The sequence below is a fragment of the Callithrix jacchus genome, chromosome 15, assembly GCF_049354715.1.
Source record: "Callithrix jacchus isolate 240 chromosome 15, calJac240_pri, whole genome shotgun sequence".
Lineage (NCBI taxonomy): Eukaryota > Metazoa > Chordata > Mammalia > Primates > Cebidae > Callithrix > Callithrix jacchus.
Genome location: NC_133516.1, coordinates 87,641,053 through 87,666,973, shown reverse-complemented (window position 1 = coordinate 87,666,973; position 25,921 = coordinate 87,641,053). Strand labels below are relative to the sequence as shown.

Sequence of the window (25,921 nt, the reverse complement as noted above, 5' to 3'; positions counted from 1 at the left end):
TGGGTGTTGAACAATAAGAACATATGGACACAGGGAGGAGAACATCATACACCAAGGCCTGCTGGGGCGTGGGGGGCTAGGGAAGGGATAGCAGGGGGTGGGGGAATTGGAGAGGGATAACATTAGGAGAAATACCTAATGTAGATGATGGGGGGTGGATGGATGCAACAAACCATCATGGCATGTGTATACCTATGTAACAATCCTGCATGATCTACACATGTACCCCAGAACTTAAAGTAAAATATTAATTAAGAAAACCATGAAATTATTTACCAACCTTCAACCTTGTGATGCAAGACCAATGGCTGTCATTGACTCTTGATCTGCTACATAAAGTTTCACGTTTTTCTTCTTACTTAAACGACACCATAATGTATCGTTTGGGTTTATTTAAATTCAGTGACAGCTTAAAGGTACTTGGAAAGCAAACTGAATGAGGGATCCTTCCAGGCTTTTTACGTTCTTTCACCCCCAATTAAGGCAACCTTTCACAGTTGTGTAGCCCACACCTATTTAAACTGCAATTTGTCTTAGCAATTCACCTTTAGAAAGTCTTTTCAAGGCACTCACTTAAATCTTATATATCAATAACTCTTTATATTTTGGAACTCATATTTCTTCAGTTTGCATAATTAAATTACAATTGTACATTTAATTGGCATAAACAAACTTGAAAACAAACACAAATGACTCTAGATAAGCATAGCAGCAGGTAAACAGATAAACAAAAACAAACCATTTTTTTCAGAGTATTCTGTTGGCCAGAAGCAGGAAGAACCTAAGAGAGAGTCTACTGTATATCTGTCATTTCCTAATCGTACATAATACCATTTAATAAGTATATTAGCTTTCTGGAAGAATGAATTTACAATGAAGAGATACAAATAAATTTGGCAGAGAGGTTCACAATGCTACCAAAATTCTACACTAGAAAAGTAATACATTCCTTCTTATCTTTCTTTAATTAGAAATTATAGGAGACTTCTCCACTGACAAGAACTAAGAGCACAAAATTCCACCCCAAACTCAATTCAGCATAAGAAGACTCCAACCGGAGCATAACTATATATACTCATATGCAAAAAAAAATTTTAATTAATAAAGAAACTAAGGTTTTAAGAAAGAAACTCCCTTACTAGAGAAAACCATCACCTCTTGGTGGGGAAAACTCTGAATTTAAGTTCAGGTTCAGGCAGTTACTACTTACTTGAACGGGTAAATCACTTCACCTCTCTGAGCTATAGTATCCTTTTCTGAAAAAAAAAAAAAAAAGAGATAATAATGTTTCTCTCCTCACAAAACTATAGTCAGAAATATATAAAATAAAATGCATAAAAACACTCTGCAGACTATCAATCATCTTATACATATAAATTATTATTACTGGAAATCCTAGTTTATATTTTGGACACAGAATTTCAGAGTCAAAGGAGGTCATTTCACAAATGACAAGCTGTGATTCAGAAGCCTAAATTACTTTCCTACTTACAGTGGCATGGATGACAGAGTAGATATAGAGAATTCTTGATTAACCAGGGAAAGAATATCATAGGCATGGTGTGAGATCAAATGGAGATTTAAGGAAGCTAAAGGGCCCAGAATGAACTAATGCTGTAATGTAGACTGAGCAGAGATAAAATTCCAGAAGCCAAGGAGTGTTGTACAGTAAGTCCTGACATGACTTTGGTGAGGATAGTAGGGAAGAAATAGAAAAATTAGCCAAAAAGAATTCAACTATACCAAATTAGTATTCCACCCTGCACAGTAAAATTTTGATGCCTTTACAAACTAAACAAAGTAGGGAATTTAAGATAATTCCTGTGTTTATGCTGTTTCTTTCCACTGGTCAGAATAATTAACCATAGGTTAGGAAGTTAAGAAAACAATAGAATAGACGTCAGTGAAGTTCAAGTGCTTTAATTGGATTCCTTTGGGGACAGTTTGTTTCCTTTTTCTCTGGCCATTAATCCAGCAGAGGAAAGTGATCTAACACAGCACTATGACATGAAGGGACGGACCCTGAGAGCCTGTCTCTCTATGATGACTGTTCTTGTGCATCCAGGCCGCCTATTGAAACTAACAATGCCTGCTGCTGCTGCTGAAGAGGATCATCCAAACTCTGAAAATGAAACACATCACACAAAGGGATGAAAGAATTCTTATTCCACAGGGTTTAGCTTGCAGCTGGTCATGCATGCCAGAGGGATGTGCCATGAGGATGACAAAGAAGCTTCCAAAGAGAATGGAAGGGGCAGCCAGCCGGATATTTTGAAATACTCAGAAAACTATTCTTTTGAAACTAAGGCAATAAACTAGACTTCTTTATAGCAGAACTTGAGAAAGTCAGGGTTTTTTTTTAATCTCTGCAATTCATCCACGTTAAAACATTCTTGCGATTAAAAGAAACTTGAATAATTTCTAATTGGTTATACATTTTTGAGGGTTTCCCATTTATAATAAGAGATCATATTATATAATTGTTTATTTTTTCCTCTGGGTTGGAGCTCAATATCACTCCAGAGTTTAAAACTGTATGCAGGGATAGGTGTTGGGCTTTTCTGTAATTGATGTAGACACAACGAACAATAAATATGTTTGTTATACAAAGTAGCACGCTGGTTAAGATTATAGACTTTGAGGTCTCAGTGATGAAACTGATGGGACACTCACTGCATGGCATCAGGTCTCATGGGCTCTAAGGATCTTGAATAGCTGTGTCAAGTAACAGTTTGCCCACAGGAGGTGCTCCAAATAGAATCAAGAGTCATAAGAACCTGCCCTACAGCTGCCATTGCTCTTGGCCCCTCAGTTGGTCAGAGCAAGGCATAAACTAGCTCTTAAGCTGTCTTGGATATCCGTGTCTAAAGAGTGTCAAAAATAGTACCTAAAATTTTGAAAGACATTGCTGCACTGGGGCATTGGCCTTCTCTGATTAAAGTTCACTCATTCCTAGCAGTCTGAAAAGAACACTGGCTCTCCCTCCCTGGCCATTCCCCACTACTGTTCCAAAAAGCTCACTTTCTTTTGTTTACAGCATAAATGTAGGCTCCTTTCATTGCCCTTAATGCTATACACAATAGACTTAGCAATCATTTCTACCAATTATATCACTGACTGAGATGAACTCTGCATAACTAGATAGGTGACTCTGTGGAAGTTATTTAATCTCCTTTAGGATTAGATTCCTCACTGGTCAAATGAAAATAGTATCTGTCTTATGAAATTGTTGTAAAGAATAGTAAGATAATATTTACCTCACAGTTCAGTTATGAGCACAAAGGGTGACTCAATAAATGTCAGTCATTGTCTGTGTCATTTTCTATAACAAGAGTAACAAATAGTTCATGTAAGAAACTGAAAGGAGAATTGGAACACAGTATCAAAAATATTTACTGTTATTGTTCAAACACTGTGTCATTTATTTCAGGTTAGGCCGGTCGCGGTGGCTCACGCCTGTAATCCCAGCACTTTGGGAGGCCGAGGCGGGTGGATCACGAGGTCAAGAGATCGAGACCAGCATGGTGAAACCCCGTCTCTACTAAAAATTACAAAAAATTAGCTGGGCACGGTGGCGCGTGCCTGTAATCCCAGCTACTCAGGAGGCTGAGGCAGGAGAATTGCCTGAACCCAGGGGGCGGAGGTTGCGGTGAGCTGAGATTGCGCCATTGCACTCCAGCCTGGGTAACGAGAGCAAAACTCCGTCTCAAAAAAAAAAAAAAAGAAAAGCATTGCTTCTTCAAAAAGATTACGTGAAAATAACTCACTGGGAGAAATATTTCTTTTCCATATATTCAACTTGTTAGTTCTAATTAATCTCCTTCAAACCACTATAAACAAGTGCTTGTTACAAGTATTTTAACTTTTCAAATGGCTACTTTTATACTATATTTTATAAATATATGTTTGACATTGGAGGGTTTCCATGATTTTTCTGATATTTCTTATTCTTTACTCCTACCATCTCTTCCACTTACTCAGCAGCTCTTCCAACCTCTCTCAGAAAGAGAAAACGATTTGAATGGAGACTGATACCATAAAAGCAACATTAAAATATATTTGGGAAAAAATGACTCTTACTCTAAGTCATGCTGCAGGTGTTGTACCATTCAATGGCACAAAATTAACTTTTAGCCCTAAGTCCATTACCAATAAATTCTAAAACCTACAAAAAGCACAGGGAAAGAAAAATATGTATATCCATAAACAAATAGATTATAATGAGGAAAAATTACATATAAAGAGATATTTATCGTATAATTAAAAGTAACCATATACAATAAAATTTAACTCATAATAAACTTTTCCCCAAGAATTATAAAATATTTTAAATTCAAACTGAATTCTAGCAAATAAACTAAAAATTTACATAAATTCCTACCATAAATTACTTCTTTACATTATGAAACTCTGCTCCCAAAGTTTTATGCTAAACCTTTCATTCAAGTTGTAAAGAAGGTTAAAAAATGCCCTACTATTTCATTCTAAAATAAATTGGCCCATAATTAGTGAAAATGTTAGTCATTTTTCTCATCTTTCCTCTTAGCAATGCCCATTCACTGACTAGATCCTGTCAATTCTTTATTTTCACCATTATAGCCTAGAATCTTAAATAATGTAATTATTTTCAACCTCTTACGTCTTTCATCCATATTTATGCTTCAAGAGTAACCTTCTATTAAATAGAAAGGCTCAAGAAATTTCCCTTACCTCCTCAAAACCATAAATTGTTTACAGAATAATATATATCTCTAGCATACCATTCAGTTTTTCACAGTGTGGCACAGAACTACAGTTCAGTTATTAAATAAATTTAAAAGATATTCACTAACTGCCTGATAGGTTCCAGAGTACAAACTTGATAGTACGTTGGTAGTAGTGACAAAGATGAGCTCCACAATCCCTGTTCTCAAAGAAGTCAGTTTAGTAGGGAAGCAAATTAGTAAACAAAAACTTGTAATGCCATTTAGTGAGTACAAAAAAGGTAACTAACTACACTCTGCTATTAGAATTAGATGTTAAGTCCCAACTCGTTGAGGAGAAAAGTAAAATAGAAATATGTTGGTTTTCTGCTTCTGAAAATGATGAACAGAAACAGCATTTAACTCCTGCCTTAAACAACTAAAAAACTAGACAAAATATATAAAATATTGGCTTATAGACATTGCACAACAGGCACAGCACAGCAACTGCTGAGCAAAGGAAATTAACAAGGTTATTCCCACTATTGCTGCAGCATACTACCTTGAGAGAGTTACCAAATCACGACTCAAGGAGGGAGAATCCTAACAGAGCCTGCTTTATCTAAAACCACACTACTAGCGAGGAGAGGAGCTGGGCCTCAGATAGGAATCTTTCTGATGGCAAAGTCCCCAGAAGTTTTAATTTTTACTCACCTTTACCTTTTTATTTTTTCTTTTGCACTACAGAAATAATACTTCAAAATTTAAACATTAATTCAGTGAATTTCTCCGGATCCCAACTGTCCCCAGTCACAGTAAAAATATTACCATCCTCTAAATATTATATTACTTTGTGTTTACTGTTACATAATATTAACTTTCCTGCTATATTTAATAATTTTAATGTTATCTAACATTTATTGAAGCCTTACTACATTATTTCACGTAGGTAAGAATACTTAAAATGAGATCTAACCTCTTAGCAAATTTTAAGTGTACAATATTTTTAAGTGTGCGGTATTGCTGACTACAGGTACAATGCTGTACAGCAGATCTCTAGAACTTACGCATCTTGCTTAACGTCCATTAATTAGTAACTTCCCATTTACCCCTTCCTTCAGCCCTTGGCAAACATCATCATTCTATTCCTTGATTCTATGATTTTAATTATTTTAGATACTTCATATAAGTAAAATCATATAGCATCTGTCTGTGACTGGCTCATTTCAATTAACATAGTGTCCTCAGTTTGAGCCATGTTGTCCCATTATAGTATTTCCTCATTTTTAAAGATTGAATAATATTCCATTGTGTGTATATACTATTTTCCTTATCCATTCATCTACAGAAGGACATTTAGCTTGTTTCTACATCTTGGTCATTGTTAATGGTGCTGCAATGAACATGGGAGTGCTAATCTCTTTGAGATCCTGATTTCAATTCCTTTGGATAAACAACAAAGTATGAATAGAAGGCAAGTACATCAACATAATAAGGGCACACATGAAAAGCCTACTTATCAATTGTTAATGGTAAAAAACTGAAAGCTATTCCTCTAAGATCAGCGACACAGCCAGGATGTTCACTCTTGCTACTTCTATTCTACATAGTACTAGAAGTCTTACCCAGGGCAATCAGGCAAGAAAAAAAGAAGCATCCAAATTGTAAAGGCAAAAGTAAAATTGTCCAAATATTAAAATCACTTATTAAAAAAGTAAAATTGTCTGAATATTACCCCTTCCCCAAATTCATATATTGAAACTTAATTGTAATTCATAGTATTAAGAATTGGAGCTTTTAGGAGGTAATTAAATCACAAAGGTAGATTCTATGATTTTATATATAGGAAACCTTAAAGACTCCATCAAAAAACTAATAGAACTAATAAATGAATTCAGTAGAGTTGCAGGATACAAAATCAACATACAAAGTCAGCTGCATTTCTATATATTAACAAGGATCCATATTAAAAAAAAAAGAAAAACAATCCCATCTAAAACAGTATCAAGAAGAATAAAATACTTAGTAAGACAATTAAGGATATTAAAGGTTATATACTGAAAACTACAAAACATTAACAAAAGAAATTAAAGATGGAAGATATCTGTGTTCATGGATTGGAAGATTTTAGTATTGTTACAATGTCTATACCCAAAGTGATCTATAGAGTCAATTCTACATTTCTGTGATTCACATGGAACCACCAATACCAGGAATAGCCAAATCAATCTTGGGAAAGAAAAACAAAGATGGAGGCATCACATTTTATTGCTTCGAAATATATTACAAAACAAAAATAATCAAAACAATATGGTGCTGGCATAAAGACAGACATATAGACCAATGGAACAAAATATAGAGCCAAGAAATAAATCTACACATAAATGGTCAACTAATTTTTGACAAGGGTGCCAAGAATACACAATTGGAAAAGTATATAGTCTTGTCAACAAATGGTGCTGGGAAAAACAGATACTTATATGCAAAATAATAAAACTGGACATTTATCTTATCCCATACACAAAAATAAATTCAAAATCAATTAAAGATGGGGGGCTGAGAATCACTTGAATCTGGGAGCCGGAGGTTACAGTGAGCCAAGATCGCATCACTGCACTCTAGCCTGAGTGACAGGACAAGACTCTGTCTCAAAATATATATATATATATCAATTACAGGCTAAGACCTGAAACTCTAAAACTTGTAGAATAAAACATACAGGAAAAGCTTCATAACAATTCATCATAGTAATGATTTCACAGCTATAACATCAAAAGTACAGGCAACAAAAATAAAAATAAACAGGTAAGGCTATACATCAAACTAAAACCATTTGCACAGCAAACAACATAGTGAAAAGGCAACCTATGGAATAGGATAAAATATCTGCAAACCATTTATCTCAGCGGTTCCCAACCTTTTTGGCACCAGGAACTGGTTTTGTGGAAGACCATTTTTCCAAGAACGGGGGAATGGTTTAGGGATGAAACTGATCCTCAAGCATTAGTTAGATACTCATAAGAAGTGCACAATTTGGATCCCTTGCATGCACAGTTCACAATAAGGTTCACACTCCCATGGAAACCTAATTCTGCTGTTGATCTGGCAGGATGCAGAGCTCAGGCAGTAATACTCACTGGCTGGACACTCAGCTCCTGTTGGGCAGTCCAGTTCCTAACAGGCAAGGGACCATTATTGGTCTGCAGCCTAGGGGTAGGGGGTTGGGAACCCCTGATATATCTGATAAGGATTATTATCCAAAATATATAAAGAACTCCTAAAATTTAAGAGCAAAAAGCAAATAAACTAATAACCCAACTTTAATAATGGGCTAAGGAATTTGCTAAGGTCTGAATATTACCCCTTCCCCAAATTCTTATATTGAAACTTAATTGCAATGTGATAGTATTAAGAAGTAGAGCTTTAGGAGGTGATTAAATTATGAAGGCAGATCACTCATGAATGGAACTAGTAATCTTAAAAAGAGATGATGAGCTGTTTGCCCTTCCACAATGTGTGGGCTCAGAAGGCATCATCTATGAAGAATAGGCCCTCATCCATACATAGAAACTGCCAGTGCCTTAACCTTGGACTTTCCAGCCTCCAGAATTATCAGTAATAAATTTCTGTTGTTCATAAATTACCCAGTATTTTCTTAGAGCAGCTCAGATTAAGAGAGACTTGAATAAATATTTCTTTAAAGTAGACATACAAATGGCCAAGAGATATATTTAAAAATATTTAACAACTCTTACCATCATCAGAGTAATTCTAATTACAATCACAATGAGGCATCACCTCACACCTGTCAGAACAGTTATTAATAAAACAAAAGACAAGTGTTGGTGAGGATGCAGAGAAATTTAAACCCCTGTACACTGTTGGTAGAAATGCAAAATGGTAAAGCCACTATTGAAGACAGTTTGAGTTTCCTCAAAAAATTAAAAATAAAAGTGTTATGCAATTCAGCATTCTCTCTTTTAGGTATTTATCAAAAAGAATTAAAATTAGTATCTTGAAAAGAGCATACTACGGTATTTCTCTAAATGCTGCATATATACCAAATCATTTAATCCTCAAGACAACCCTATATAACAGATATTATTTTTAGCCTCAATTTGTAGATAAGGAACATGAAACACAGACAGGCTAAATAACTTGCCTTCAGTGAAATAACTAGTGAGTTTCAGAGCAGGAATTCAGAACAGAAAATCCAGCTCCAAAGTCCACGCATATAACCTCATTGCTTCCTTATCTGAATCATCTAATAGACTTCTTAAATATAGAGGCAATTCATATAACTACAATCTTGTTAGTTTATATCTCACACTATCTAGAACAATAGGTTATTACTAAGAGATATTCTATGTTGTTTTTGATATGAATGAATGAATAAAAGAGCAATATAAAGCTATAGAGGAATAATCACACTGAGTGCTAAGCCAGAAATCTGGTAAACCCTCAACTATATATAAAATGGGCCTAAAATTCTTTATGACAAATTATTCTTCATTCTCACAACTCCTCAGAAATTTTATCCATAAGTAACTAAAGTTTTCACACGTTTCACTGATAAGATCTTCACTCTTAGCTCATTTCAATATTGGAAAATTATAGACGATTATTTTATATTTATTTTAATGACCATTAGGACACATATTTCACACATTTTAGTCTATGTATCGAACAACATTAGGAATATATTTGTGTGTGTAGGAATATATGTGTGTGTGTCTCTCTGTGTGTGTGTGTATATATGTATATACATGGAGAGAGAGAGAGAGAATATGGTGGTTTCAGGGGGTTGGCAATGAAGAAACCAGCAATGGTAATAACAAAACAGCAGGAATAAAAACAACTGACATTTTCTCAAACACCTCTCCAGAGTTAACGAGTATTACATGCAATAATCATAATTAAAACAGAAGTAATGGAAATACGTGCACATAGCTACAAAATACCATAATCTCATAATTAATCTTCAGTCCTTTTAGTCTTTTTTTTTTAGATGATGTCTCCCTGTGTCATCTAGGCTGGAGTACAGTGGAGCGATCTCAGCTCACTGAAACCTCTACCTCCTGGGTTCAAGCGATTCACCTGCCTCAGGCTCCCAAGTAGCCGGGATTGCAGGCACCCGCCGCCAAGCCCAGCTAATTTTTGTATTTTTAGTAGAGATGGGGTTTCATCTCTCTATTTTGGCCAGTCCAGGCTGGTCTCGAACTCCTGACCTCAAGTGATCCATGCCCCCTCAGCCTCCCAAAGTGCTGGGATTACAGGTGTGAGCCACCACGCCCTGACCTTAGAGACAAATCACAAATGCTTATCATGAAGTTTAAGTTTTGTTCATTAATTTAATTCACTCTATTCTTCATAAAACTCTGATATGCTAAACCTTCAATAATTCAATCACATATTATCCATACTTTAAAAATAATTGCTCAAAGGACATATCTAATTTACATTACATTATTAATGGATACTAGTTATAGAGTGCCTACTATGTGTTGGGGAAAATACTAGGTGTTTACTATATTATTTACCCTCCATCATTCTAGTTTGGCTTTCTTTTCTGCATTTTACAGATGAGGAAAATAGCTCAGAGTTATTAACTGAATGTTTGTGCCCAAATTTATACATTGAAACCCTACCCCAATATAATGATACTAGCAGATGGGGCTGTTGAGAGATAATGGGGATTAGATAAAGTCATGAGGGCAAAACCCTCATGAATGGAATTCGTGCTCTTATAAAAGAGATCCCTGAGAGCTAGCTTGCTGTCTTTCTACCAGAAACACAATGAAGAGTTAGCAGTCTGTAGCCCAGAAGAGGGTCTTCACCAGAACCCAGTCATGATGGCACTCTGATCTTGGACTTCTCATCACCAGAACCGTGAGGTTATAGCAGCCCAAAGTGACTAAGACACTCAGAATAAGCTGTCCATGGTCTTACAAAGATCAAACACTGTACTAGAACAGGAACTCAAATCTACCTTGGGCTACCACAAACAATAAGAAAATTTTGCAAAGTAGGAGACTATAAAGTTAAGATACAAAAATCAACAGCCTTCCTATACAGAAACGAAAGCCAGTTAAAAAACAGAAGAAAAGGCCCTGTTTGGTATAGGAAGTATATAAGAAAGAGAGTAAATAAATAAGTGAATATCATACCAAAAGGTAGACTTAATAATAAATGTTTAAACCTAAAGCCAAAAGGAAAATTATAGAAGATTTTAGCAAGACACAACAGTTATTAAGCAAATAAAAATAAAAACCAGATTCTTGGATAAGAAGATTCACCCTCATAAGAACATTAATTGTTGTGATGTTCATTCATAAATTCCTCACAATTTCAATAAAAATACCATCAGAATTTTTATTTTTCCTCAAGATCTGCTAGTCTTTTATAAAGTTCGCTTAGAATAAAAAGGAAGCAAGAAAAGCCAGAAAACACTGAAAAAGAGTAAGGGTAGGAGTAGGGAGGGAAGCTAACATTTTAGATATAAAAACACATTATAAAGCTTCTATAATTAAAATAATGTGATAACGTCACATGCATAGACAGGTCACTGGCACAGAATATAAAAATATAAAAATATATCTGATTGTATAGAAAAACTGTAGGATACCATGCAAGTACTAGAAGAAACATTTATGAATTCCGTTACAAACTGAAATTGGGAAAATTGTTTCTAATTATGCTTCAATGTGATAATATGCAAGAAAGTCAACTAAACAATGACATATTAAAGGCATACACCTCTTTTTATCAAATAATCATCATTCTCTGGATTCTATGTAAAGCAATACCTAAAACATCCCTGGAATCACATAAAACTCAAAATTGTGGAGTAGAACCAACTGTAACATTTCCTCTTTCTTCATCATCATTTTTAAACCCCAGCAGAAAGACCATAGTAATATAACCAAAACCCGAAGAGTCTAAAGCACACATCTGTAGGGTTTGGTTGGAAATAAATGGCACTCTCCTATATCCAATTCATATCTAAGACTTTTCCTTGCATTTCAGTACGATGATGCTTACTTTTTAACAGGGATTACAATCCTTGAATATCTCAATCTACCATTTATATTAAAAAATGCATAAGTAATTTCTATGTGCTAGAGGGCAAGGGCCCTTAATAGATATTTAGATTTATCCTATAATTAAAAAAATAATAATGCAAATATATGCCAAATCTCTGTAAACAATATTTGCAGAAAATTTGTTGTAGAGAAGGACCCCTGGTGTCCAGCTGGATTTAAGCCAGTCTATAATATAGCTGTTGCCTTGGAGTCTATTACAAGACAGATCTTTACTTACCTTGAAATGTCTGATTTCACCATAAAATATAGCAAGTTTCTAAAATTTGTAAAGATTATATTTACGGATAATAATATTGGTAATGCGATATTATTTCCAAATAAACATTTTGAGAAGCATGATATAGATTCTTTAACTGAATACACCACCATTAACTAGCAGAAATGTATCTCAGACACAATAGTTACAGTGTCTGATTGGTGTCTCTGGAACACGTAGATAGCATCTACATTTATAAAAATAAGTACTATATTCACAAGTGGCTTCTGGAAAAGGTTCTTTTAAAAAACAACATTAAAATGGCACATTGGCAAAAGACATCACAGCCTTGCTGTATACTAACATTGCCTTGCAAATGAAAACCTGCACTATTCCTTATGATCAGGGTTTCACCCATTTATTTGGTTAATCATTCAAATGGCTAAACAGACCTCTAATTTGAAAATAAAAACCAATTGATGCAATCACAAACAAGTTCTAAAATTGCGGTTTATAAAAATTGAAATCTTGTTCTAAGCCAAAACACACACACAGTTACCTTTTCCTAATCAGAGCATTCATTTCTCCTCATTATGATCTCACAAGCACATTAAAATCTTATTAACATTAATTACTTCTGAGCGCCTATGTATGAGCAGTGACAGTCGTGAGTGTGCATGTGTCTGGATCATATCTACATTTATATACCTTGCTGCACTTTGCTTATAAAACATGTGAAAATATTTCTGCTAACACCAATTAGCTAATTTCACACACACACACAGATAGTAAACTGCTGTCTCACTGCACAGCCTATCAGAAACCAGTAAACATATGGACAAACGGACGGGAAGAAAGCAGAAACACCTCTTGAATGTGAAAACTAATATGTCTTATACTTGAGCCTGAATTGTTAAGGAGAAAACAAGTTAGGAAAAAAAAATAACAAAATATGCAAAATAATTTAAAATGATAAAACCAAGCATTCTATTTTCTACACAGATGGGTTCAGTGATAAAATGATAGAGACAAAGGAAAACTGGCAAGCAAAAAGCAGCTAACACAGGAGAAATAGACAGAAACGAAACTGTCCTTCCTAACATGTAGGCACATGCACGCACATGTACATACATACACTTTTCTGCTCCTCTTAAATATACTCATATTATAATTTAAATAAAAACACTATAAACTTTTACCATAGGGTAATAGCACACTACATTTCAAAATCAAACAGGTCTATCCTCACAAGCAAATAAATATTCCTGCTCAAACTAAATACTTTCTGATTTCTACTTACACTAAGAACAACATACACAGGAGCCATTAACACCTACAATGGAAACTCACTGTAAATGCAAAAACCTAGGCAGTTATAGCCACACATATAATTCTTATCTCTTTGCTTCACAATCCCCTTTTCTCAGCATCCAACTATTTTATCATTCACACATATACTCCACCAATTTGTGTCCTTCTTTGCCTCATTATCTGTCCTTCATTAGGAAGATTATTAAAGAATAACTATTGATCATCACATCCACATTTTCTTTTTCAACACATGTGCCTATCTTCTCCTTACAGCAGAGAGTTTGGAAATCCAAAGTCCTATTAGATCCCATTATCTTTATATCCACATATTCTATCCTGAGTCTTTCTGCCATCTTTAATTTCTTTGTTGCCATCAAACTTTATTGTTTCACAAAGAAAATACTTCAGAATTCCTTATGGAAAACACCAAGCAAGCATCAGACAAAAAATAGTCTGTATTCCATAATAAAATTTTCAGTGAGGAAAACACTTAACTTCTTTGGACTACAACACCTACATTTGTAAACAAAGGAGAGTAATAAAACTTAAAAGTAAGAGTATTATGCTTGATTACATTAATTTAGAACATTTGGCTATGAATAAAATATAGGAAGAATACAATATATTCAACCAGCCAGCACAATTAATGTTCAAGTTGATTCAAGCAGTGAAGGTATAATTAGAGCTCATGCTATAATTCCAATTTTCTACCTATTGTCTGGCAAGCTCACTGGCTAATAGCATAAGGGTCAATGACCCATAGCAATATAGGTATGTATCATAGAGATGGGCTAGCTACATGACAAAATTCTAAGCACTCTCTCTCTATAGAGTAAGATATATATTGGAGAAGAAATGGTAGGGAGCAGAAAGAGGATTTCTAAACTTTAATGAAATAGTATTAAAATAGGTGACACGTATTAATATAAAGTTGAAATGATAATCAAGAATATACTGTATTTTGTTTTAATTTAGTATTATTCAACATGTTCATAACTGAACAAAGTTTAGTGGATATTCTCTGTGAAACCTAAAACCTGCTAATATAAGCACTATTAGCTAATAAAGTGGTAAAAGTTCTTTTTAATAAACTAAGAATACTAAAATAATGCTACATGCAATAAAATGGTATTTTTCATGAGCAATAGTTATTTCAAGTAATTTCCAGTTTACCATAACAATTTACAAATTAAAATCATCATCCTTATGATGTTTACATAGAATTTGTATAGGTCAATAGTCACAGTACTATTTACTATTTGTAAATATTCTGAATTAAGCAGGCTTACCAAACTGCATGAAGCATACCCTTAAAAAAAAAAAAGCCTAGGCAACTAAGAAAATAAAAATTTGAAAACCTAATAGAATTAGTGGTTGCCTGTCATAACACAATAGCACTCTATACTTAAAAAATACATTGATTTTTAATTTGTAAAAACTGAAATATTTGTTTATAGGCTATTTACAGACCACTAAACAAAATCTGGGAACCAAAAATTAGAGTATTAACAACAATTGCCAAATGTAGGTCTAACAGGTTTTTTAAATATAGAAATAAACAGATCAGTGAAAAAAATATGAAATTTGTTTTTTAAAAGATCACTTTATATTAACATTTTCAAGAACACACTGCATTAGATAGATCCCTAATGATCAGAAAATTATGGAAAATGAGGAGCGACTAAAGTAATAACCTTGAGTAAATATAAAAAGTATCATCATGTTAATCAGTTAGCTATGCTGCAGACAGCATCCCAACAATCCACTGACATATGACCAAGATGTAACTAGCAAAAAGTGCACAAATGAGTTGAGACTTAGAATCCATATTCCCTTTCATAAACACACCATTACAAACTGCAAAGATTAGGTGGCCAAATTTCAGCATCAATGATTTACTAGGAATTTGAACCAGATCTAAGAATCATGGTCTTTATTTTCCAGTAAAAGCTAATAAGCTGAGACTTACTTAACTCTTTACTGTTTTGTTTTGTTGTTTTTAGTTTTGTTTTGTTTTGTTTTTTAAGCTTCTCAAGGAATACTGAAATTGAAGACTACATGTGAAAACGATAGTTCATCATTTTCAAAAAAGATATTCATCCAGATTGCCCTCCAATCGGTGAAATCTAAGATGTCTACGGAGTCTTCTTTGTGAAAGCCTTACAAATATATCCAAAGATGTTGAGTCCCATATGGCTCTGATAAATGAAACCCGTTATTGTGAATTTCAAGCTCTTCTTTAAATCAAAACACTATTGGGTGAATTTGGTGCTCATGAAATAAAGCACTAATTGCGTGGCCTAACAACACTGAATCCTCTGCCTAGCAGACATTTTAAGTTGTGCCAAATTGGTTTTGGGATGTGAACAAATATCCTGGAGCCAGACTCTCTCACATGCACACACTACTCCCTGGAAGTAAGTTGGACACTCTTGGAAACTGCATTAACTCTTTCAGGCCACCAGGGAACCTAACTCTCACTAAAAGACCTCTTTTAAGGTAAACACAAGTCATTTCATCTAAAGTTAAACCTAAGTAAGAGGTAAAAGAGCAAAAACTAATTTGTGGCTAAACATTAAAATGTCCATAGACATGAAATAGTCCCTATACCCCAATGGATGCTTTTTCAAATGTAACCACAACACCTTATCTGGGCATAATTTCCAAGACATTAATAAGAGTTGTGTGCATTCAGGAAAAGAAATTCATTTTAAGCTTAATATGCCACATTTGCCTTAAGCCAAGTGATAAGAAACTTTTGTTTCTTTGGCAATCACTCTCAGCTTATTATATCAGGAAATTACTTTTGAGTTTTTGTTTCACCACATAAAATATGATTTCCACACTAGAAATTTTTTACGGCCTTTTTGTTCAGGTTCAGAAAAAGGCCTACAAACATGAAGCTGAGAATTTAAATAGCAATTAATCTAATCTATCCCATCTCCCTCATACTTAAATTTAGGAGTTCATAAAAACAATTTTTAAAAGCACCTAAATATAAGAAAAATTTACAAAAACGGACTTTGTATTTTTTTAATCTTAATTTCTTCAGCAGTAATTTAGAAATAAGTTGTTTACTTTGGTAGGGCATTTTAATTAAGAATTTTATTTGCAGTATAATGAAAGCACAGCATTTATTTCCCCTTTTATCTCACTGATAAAAATCCTGGATTATATTTGTCCCCAGGATTATCTAAACTAACTACAATTTTACACTTTTAGGTCACAGTCATTTTATTGCTGTCATTCATCTTTCAACTTAAAGGCTTATGAAGATAAAGTAAAAACTGCTTTTTTCGGGGTGGGAAATAGCTAAATGCTTATGAAAATAGTATTTCTCAGTCATTTCTAGTTTAAGCCTTCTATATTCCTTAGAGAACCATATTTATTTTGTGACAATTGGTGTGAATTTAAGAGTATTACTAGAAACCTATGTTCCATCTCCAACAAAGCTTTATATTCTAACAATTAGCCTGCATGTGCTGCTGCTATTGACTCTTAATCATATATATATAAAACAAAAAACAAACAAACAAAAAAAAAACAGCCAAACAGCCTTGTCAGCCAATGCTCAAATGAAAGTAGCTGCTATTTGCAAGTAGACAGGACACAGTAAATCAAATGTGTGCAGCTGCTTCTGGATTCTATTGGTTCAAACTACAATTCTTAGAATGGAATACAGGCTATGGGTGTATCAATATGAAGGACATCTACCTGATTTTCATTGGGGTTTCAGATCTCTGAATAAGTCACATACTTCCAAATCAAAATTTGGAGGATCTGATAGTCCATTGGTCTGTGTGTGTACTATGTCTGATGTGATGGCAACACTTCTAAGTTCTGTTGCATATTCAGTTAGTTAGCTGCTGGTAACCAAGTAAAACTCACATTCTAGTAGAACTTGTTTGATATCTAGAACCTTACTAAGCACACTAAGGAGTAAATGGTAATACTCAACAGATACCACATTAAAAAGTTTTCAGTAATTTTTAAGTCAAATATTTATCATATCAGTGAGAAGTTGTTCCAATACATACTCACAACTTACGGTGATACTAGGGCCAAATAGCAACTCTCCCCTGTCATTCAAGCACAGAGGCAATCTAGGGCAGTTATAAACTTTATTGAAGTCCAAAGTTCTGATTCATATTTCTACCATGGTCCTCCTTTCCAGCCTAAATCCATCTAATGATATCAATTTAGGAGAAAAAGACATTGAAATTTAGCTTATGTTCATTTCAAATATCTCAGATAAACTAATTAGGAGGTAAACATAAAAATAGCCTATCTTTTAATAGGTGTCCATCACATTTTTCATGTTTAGCATTCTGCCATGAGCTCAGAACTATTTATTCAAGAACATTTCTTATTTCCAGTTCTATGTTCATTACTGACATGATCCAAAAGGATTAACATGACAAAAGCCAAAAGGCTTAACATGATGGACACTGTCCTTATAGCCCAACTAATTCTAAATGGTTTTGACAATCTATATATATATTTAATAACTAGCCTTTACACCTGAGATTATCAGCAGAATAATTTTTTAGATGTTAAAAGGCAGTAGCCAAAGAAGAGGAGGAAAAAAAGGTTAGTAGGGATATTAGAGGAGCATCTTTATCAAAAAAGGAACTGGATTGTCCAATTTTCTCACTGGAGAAATGAATAACCTAGTTCCCAGTACCAACCCCGGCACTGAAAACTGCTGTGTAACTGTAGGCAAGTTGTTTAACGTCAATTGGCTTCTACTTTTAATCTGTGATGCAAGGGTAATACAGTTTCAGGTACCAATTGCTTCCCGCATCCCTATATTGGCTAGAATCTTTTAAAAATTATTTCCTAGCCAAAACCTCACCCACATACCATCAGTTATTTTCCCTCCTTTTTCCTGTCTCCTTTGCCTCTGCAGGGAAATAAAATTAGCAGTCAAAGTTAAACATGCCCAGTGGGCAAGACAGACTTTGGTTTAAGGAAAGGGATGGAGTAAGTTGTGTTAAAGTGCTTATTTGGCCCCAAAAGGTTCATTGTTGGGATACTACCTCCCACAAGTAGCTCCACTGGAATTTTACTTAGGAAAATGGAGAACTGTTTTAAGATAGACACACAGCCTTTAAGCTGGTCTCAAGTCAAAATAAATTTAGGATATTCAAAAAATGCCCTACAGGATTTTCCCTGTGGAGCCTAAATAAATCACTGACCAAATTTTCCAATTCATACTCTGCTGTTAAATGGGACTTTCTGCAAAATCATGGTTTAATTTCTACATCTGAAAAAGGAGTATAGGTAAAGTTCTTCACTTTGGGTTTTCATTCTTCTCTCTTCTCTGATAGTATTCTAAAAGAATGCCATGTGAGAAAAGACCACTTGTAGAGAAGAAAATTGAAATACAACTACAAATTTCCAATAAACTTGAAAGTCTGTTGAAGACAAGACTACATCCCTGGTTAGTGATTTTGTGGGTCTTTCTTAAAAAAATGTACCTTTTGATACATAGATAGGTGTTAAGAATATCCCAAAAGTGTGTACATATCTAAATTTATAAAATCATAATTATTTTCACACCTAAAGGATATATTTCAGAGCCCTTACTGCATTTTATTGCATATTAATAATTTGCCTATTATTAAATGTATAAAAATATATAAGTATTACATTTTTAGCCAGTCATATGGAAAAAGTGAGACATTGTAAAAGTTTGTATACTATATTGTATATATTTGCTGTCATTTTATAATACAAGGCATTGTTTTTTCAGACAAAAACATTAGAAATACTCAGGAATCCGTTTTCAGATTTTATGAAGCACTGAGGCATTAATGCTCTTAACACTTTCATTGGATTTTAAATGCAAGCCATTTATTTTAAGACCAGTAACAATGGCTATGTCATGAAATTGTTGTGTTTCACAGTGCGCCATAATAGGTAAAAATGGAATTTTCCTTCAAATAATCTGTCCTATCCAAGAGTTTTAACTCTCAGATAAAAATATAAACAAAAGATTATTCACTTCAACTTATTTTCCTGGAGGATTATGCATTATTAATTCCAAACTTTACATGATTTAAGAAATTACTGAACTGATTAAGAGAGGCAAAATGTTTTGTTCCCTACAAAGGAAACGAACTTAAATCCCACAAAGTTTAATTAGTATTTAGTGGTTCAACAAATGGAGGAACAGCCTGATCCTGAAGAGCAACTGCAAAACAGAGTCAGAAATTGTGTATACTACTGGCTAACTTTGTTGTGAAAATTAGAGTGAACCAGAGTTCAATCCCAGTTCTGCCACTAACTAAATCTGCAATCCTGGGCAAACCACTTAACCATTCTAAATCTTTCTTTCCTTATCTTTAAATACGGTTAAGAAGTACTTCATAGCAAAGGCATAGCAGTTAAAAGAGATCCCATAGGCAAAGTTCCTTAACAATTCATTAATTATGATTATCACTACACTTTAGACCCCTTCTGACCACTGAGAAGACTTGAATTCTAGATCCAGCTAAAAATAACTTTTTAATAGAAAATTTTTTTCAAAATTCAATTTACATAGCCTAAGCAACAATTATGACAGCATGTCAGAGACAAACTGGTATCCTAAGTTAGACATTATCATTTAACACAATGGGAACCTGGTAAAAAATTTACTGAATGAGAAAAAAATATAATAGGATGTAATACAAAGAACAGAAACTAAATCTTGGCTTTTACTCTTAGCAGCTGTGTGAATTTGGCAATTTTTTCTGTGAGCTTCAGTTCTTTCATCTGAAACATAGGCAGAAAACCAGTGAATGTAACAAAGTTGTTGTCTGCAAAGATTAAATTAAACACTTTGCATGAAAGGTGTTTAGTAATATCTTGTTTCCTTAATTTTGGCATTACAGGACAAAAGTTATAATTGGTTTGCAAGCCCAAACTTTTCTTACGTGGCAGTATCAACTCTGGTCTCCTATATAAAGTAAGATTATGTTTAGTTAAGGAATAATGTGAGAGATGAGGATAAATTCAGGTGTGATGGTAAATATGTTTTAACAATATACCCTAGAAACAAAAGAAATGATTCTCAAACCTTGCAATATTATTAGGATCTTTGGGGGTAGCTTTTGCAAAATATGGTTGCCCAAATACCAGTCTAGACACTCCAACTTTAGATATGTGGGAATGAACCTAGGAACCTGTGTATTATAAGAGCCCTTGGGTGATTATGACATATAATAATCAACTAAAGTCAAGTTTTCTAAAGTATGTGGGCCAGCTACAACTCAGGATGCCTGAGTTCCATTCCATACCCGTTAATAAGGGAGCTCAGAAATTTGAATTTTGACCAGGATCCGAAGAATGTCTTATGCAAACTAAAGTTTGAGAAAGACTGGACTAGACTATTGTAAGATAATATTGAAAAGAATATTTTCCTATTTGGTTATTTAAACACTTTTGCCCTCTGTTTTAAAATAAACATTACTGTCAAAAATTATGAATGATGGGTAAAAATTTTATCTAAAGAAAATATTACTTTTAGAGTTAATTATTACAGGTTTCAAAATCAACAGGAAATAGAGATAACATTTAAAATCACCTCAAGAGGGTCTACCAGCACAGTAAAGTATTTCACCTAAGAAATGCCATGAGTTTCAGTGTTGCTTAAATTTGTGTGTTTTGCTTTAACTTAGTTTTTATTATCCATTCCTTTTTTAATTAGAGCAGTAATGACAGTAAATAATATTTGTATACTGCTTTACTAATTATAAAGAAATTTCATATATATTAACAATCCTTACAATAACCTGTGAGGTATATAGGAAGGGTAACATATATTATCACATTTCTCCCAATAAGAAAACTCTTAAAAAGTTTATGCAACTTGCCTAGTTATAAAAGTTTGCTGGTTTTTATAGTGATATGTGGACTGAAGCCTCTAGATATAAATTTCATGTGAGATTGTGTGAAATTCAAAACTTAGGATTCATTTTTAAGTGTTGTGAATCAAAATCAAAATAGCCTCAGAGTCTCTAGACTGCAAGTAGGCCATCTTAATATGTAAGTTTATTATACTTTATTTATTATATGGTTAAAGAACAGAAGGAGAGTGGAGCTCAATTAACCAAAAACAAATGAACAAAAAAGCAAAAAACAAATAAAAAATTGGAATATTCATCCAATAGAATACTATTTACCCAGTCTATTTGCAGTTCAATCCCCTATAAGCCCTTTGCCTCAGTTTTCTCTTCTAGAACATGAAATATCAAATAGGACTTTTAGAGGCTAGCAATTTAATTTTCAGTTATGATGGTACTTTAAAAAGTGAAACTAAATATACAGCTAGAATAATTCTAACATTTGCCCATCCCTACAAAAATCCTGTCAAATCAACTAGTCCAGTCCACTCATTGTAAACATAGGAAGTAGACCTAAAATACTTAATTATGTTACCCCAAATAATAGCAAATTTGCTGTAAAGCTGGAATTAAAAATTACCTTAACACCAAAGTCAGTTACAATACACCCTTGTGAATAGGTAATGTCTTGTTTTCAAAATCAAAGACAAAATGGTCATTTTTACTAAGAAAGGAAGAAGGTAATTTATAAAGGGATGTTTAGGCAGGATGTGGTATCACAAGGTGTTTTTCCAAAGTAAAAACGCTCCAAAGTTATTTTAAACACAGAAATGTGTGTGTATTTTATAAATATAAAACACATATACATATATATATATAACAAATGAGAATATTATAAACCAGCTAGACATAATCATTTGTGTAGACCTCAAATATTTGCATAGCTCTGTGCTGAATGCCAATAGAAAGTTCAGGAGTATGAATAAGACAGATGCTATCCTCGAGAAGCTCAAGGTTTAGTTGGAAGATGTGCCTACAAACAATGGCAATGGCAATACAATGTGAAAAGTGATATTGCCAAAGTATGCATATAAAAATTGCTGTGGGAATGTGAAAGCAGGAGCACCTCAATGTCTGAAATGATTGAGCTTAGATGAGTATCTCTGACAATCCCTGTCTTCTCCATTTCCAATTCTAAATTAAATACATCCCTGTTTATGCCAAGAATTGTTAAAGAATTTTTGATATACCCTGGTAAAAGAAAAGTAATAAAGTGCACACATCCTAACTTTTCCTTGGATATTAAGAATTTTCAAAGACTAAAACATATTATAGAATTTTGGTACAGCTACTATGAATTCAGAGCCTGAAACAATTTGCCAATTTTTTGCAAATGTCCTGTCTTTTTTTTTCACTGACACATGCATCAATTACTTTCACGGCAACAGGAACACAAGGTGGCACTGTCGTGCTGACATTCATTTCAGGGCCCTTTCTAAATGGATAAATTTGAAAAAGGCAAAAAAGACCCTATTGTGACAACTAACACCAGAGTTGTAATACTGGCCTTCTTCTGGGTCTACCAACATTAACACTGGCCTAAAGAGGAGTATTTTGCACTTCATGAATATCACATCATGCCTATATAGAAATAGGACATACTCTCTGATGACTTCTAGAAAATGTCATGTGTGTATTCACAGAAATGTCCAAAGGCATAGAGTGCAGCTTTGCCATTAGGAAGTCGGAATTGAACTGCTTGCTATTGGCAAGGCAGTGGACACGGATCGCCTCTCCATCTAGTGGCCAGTGGAGAGGAGTGGAGCCATAGTAACCATGTTGCACTTCATTCCATTAAAAACAGTCTTTTTACCAAATCACCCATAGGCAATTAATTCAGTTTGTCTGACAAATGACAATTTTTGGTTGATGGCATTCACTCAATCATTAAACATACTCAATAACATATTATGACATCTATTTAAGTTAAGAAAAGTCATCACAAAATTAAAGTGCCTGTGCTCTGTCAAGCCACATAAATGTCCTTTATTCTTCCCTTATTACCAACACTAACTTTTCTCCATTTATTTGTGACTTACAGGTAGAAAATACAAGCAAGATTATCTATATATGTAGATACTTGAAATCACAGAATCTTTTAGATGAAATAATATTTCAAAAAGCTTTTCCCCCCTTATTTTACAGGAAGGAAACTGAGAGATCATGATTTACTCAAAGTCACAAAGTCAGAACAAAAAACCAGATCTCCAGATTTAACCACTTTAAATCCATTTTGGCATTGATTAATACCTCCTGATTCCCCAGAAAATGCTTTTTGTAACACAACATAAAGTTTCTTTCAACATACCAGGAAAATAATTTCTTAAAATATTTTTTATTCATATATTTTTAGGCTAAGGTGATGTGAGTGAAACTATTATATACAGGCTTAGTACATCTTCATATCCATAGGTATATTTTGAATGTGTTATAAGAACACAATTATTTTTATATTTAACAATTACATTCATTCAAGATTTAGTAAGCAAAACAGCAAGTGAGGTAGGGAATAGGTGGAATGTGTTGGTCAAAATTACTATACAAAAAATGGTTTCAGAAAGCCATTATGTGAAACAAAACCTGAATCCTTTCAGACTTCTAGAAGAGTTGTTTTTTGTTTTGTTTCATATAAATCATTTGACTGTACTTTGTTTTTTAAGATGAAACACACACATTTATTCAGCTAATCACTTCATCTATTTTAATTCAGCACATGATGTTGGTTGGGGGCATATTTTGGGAATACTTTGTTGGTAAAGCTTCTTATCAAAACAAATGAAATCTGTCCACCAACTACAAAAATCTGCTCACAACTCCAGACTGAAGAATTAAAGGCCAAAGGTATGAAGGAAACCCGGCAGTGGATGTTCCAGAAATGTGAGATGTTTTGACTTTCTTCTATGATCTTCTTTGGTGGTACCACTGGAATCTGTCTTGGGGTGCAAAGGGAATTTAAATAGATCTGCTTTAGACAGATGCGAAAACTAATGCTGTACAGAGAATGCAAATGCCTTTTAATGGGAGTTAGGGAAAAAGTCTTTTTATTTCATCATACTTCTAAATTTAGAAGGTTCGAAAGCATGAACCTCTCAGCTACTCTCAGCTTTACACCTATACCCTCAGCTTTATTCGTTTATATTATCTCAATTTATCTATACTTGTTTCTTAGTCATCTCTAGTTGTCTCTCTTCTAGAAATGAGGTGACAGGATGAAGATCATTGTTGATTTGGAGAACTAGAGAAAGTAAGGACTACTATAAAAAGTAAGTTCTTTTTGCCTTACCTAAAGCTAAGGTAGTAAGTGCAAATCACCCAGAAGATGGAGAAATTAGCAAATATGTTCAGAACCAGAGTATATGTATTGGGCCAAGAAGAATTTTAATGTGTATTTAAGAAGAAAATAAAACAAAAAATTTATAAAGTCATCCTTATAACCTATTTGCCTAGTGACTATTTAAATAAATGAGATGAACAGTTTCTCACTGTTTAAATGTCTTGGTGCCTAAATAAGGTATTTTTGTTTATTTAAAATGACAGCCACATAGTTTTCACATACACATATACATCAACCAGAAAAATTATATAGCCTGGAACATTTCTAGTTTTCTGCAAATAATAGCTTTTTTTTTTTTTTTTACTAAGTTTTAAGTCGCTACCTGAACAAACTGACGACATTAATTTTCTCTCAATTACATTCCATTTACAGGAAAGAAGCTTATACTATAAAAGGATTTGCAACAACAAATCACACTTTAATTACAACAGCAATTCACAGAAAATTTTTGAAAAGAGATGTAAAAATGACAAATATCTAAGCTAATTCAGTAAAAAACAAAAAAGACTTCTAAAATTAGAGAAAATTAAAATTTAAAAATTTTTAAATGTTTGATTTTTAAAAGTTTAAATTAAGAATTTTCCCATATATAAGATTCTACCATATATAAGATTAATAATTACTTCCATGTCTACATTTTTAGTGTCAATCAATTGGGCATCTTTTTGATATCCCAGAACCTCAACCTCATACCATAATTTTATATTTAGTGAATGCAAATCTTTACATTAGTAATGTAATATGAAAACTTTCAAATATATTCACCTTTTAAATGCATAATATGAACATTAAATTCATCATGTCTCAAAATACAGTATTCAGTGCCAAAATTACTTCCAATATCAAGAAGATAAACATATTTTGCCATAATTACCACATATATTCTATCAGAGTTTCAAAGGTAAGACTGAATGTTCAGAATTAATAATAAAAAGAAATGTTCTTCTTCCATCTGGGAACTAGATAGATCAATGAACTCACAGTCCTTGTTCCTTGTCTCAGTATTCTCACTTGAAAGTCAGTAGCCAGCTTTCCCCAAGTTAAGACAATTACAAAGGTTGCACTGGTTAACTGAACTACAAAACATCAGGGCTGGAGTTTCAGTTGAGTTTCAAAAGATTCCAGAAAGGCAAGCTCCATGTCCTCAAGCTGATTACTTTCAAATGAACTATAGAATTACTAAAAAGCTTGATCTTGGAGTATAAGAGAGGTTATGAAGCCAAAGTTAAGCATAATTTTTCCACAGTTTAGTACAGAAACAGAATGTCACTTATTCATTATTACAGTTGAACAGGAGAATGGCCAAACAAAAAAAAAAAAGCCCTTTTTCTTACAAGCCCTTGAATGCTGTTTCTAAAACCGGCTGTAGTGGTTACTACATACATGATAGTAATCATAAATAGCAT

General features: G+C 33.6%; 1 protein-coding gene across 46 annotated transcripts in view; it reads right to left on the bottom strand.

Annotated features, from left to right (window-relative positions):
• The window catches only part of ZBTB20 (zinc finger and BTB domain containing 20), an 829,160-nt gene that overhangs the window by 741,838 nt on the left and 61,401 nt on the right, over positions 1-25,921 (bottom strand). For 45 of the 46 annotated variants that reach the window (XM_078352092.1, XM_078352083.1, XM_078352089.1 and 42 more), the window contains exon 2: positions 1,211-1,256. The exons of the other annotated variant lie outside the window; for it this stretch is intronic. The gene's annotated coding sequence lies outside the window, so the exon portion shown is untranslated. The remainder of the gene's footprint in view (positions 1-1,210; positions 1,257-25,921) is intronic. 46 annotated transcript variants of the gene reach the window in all.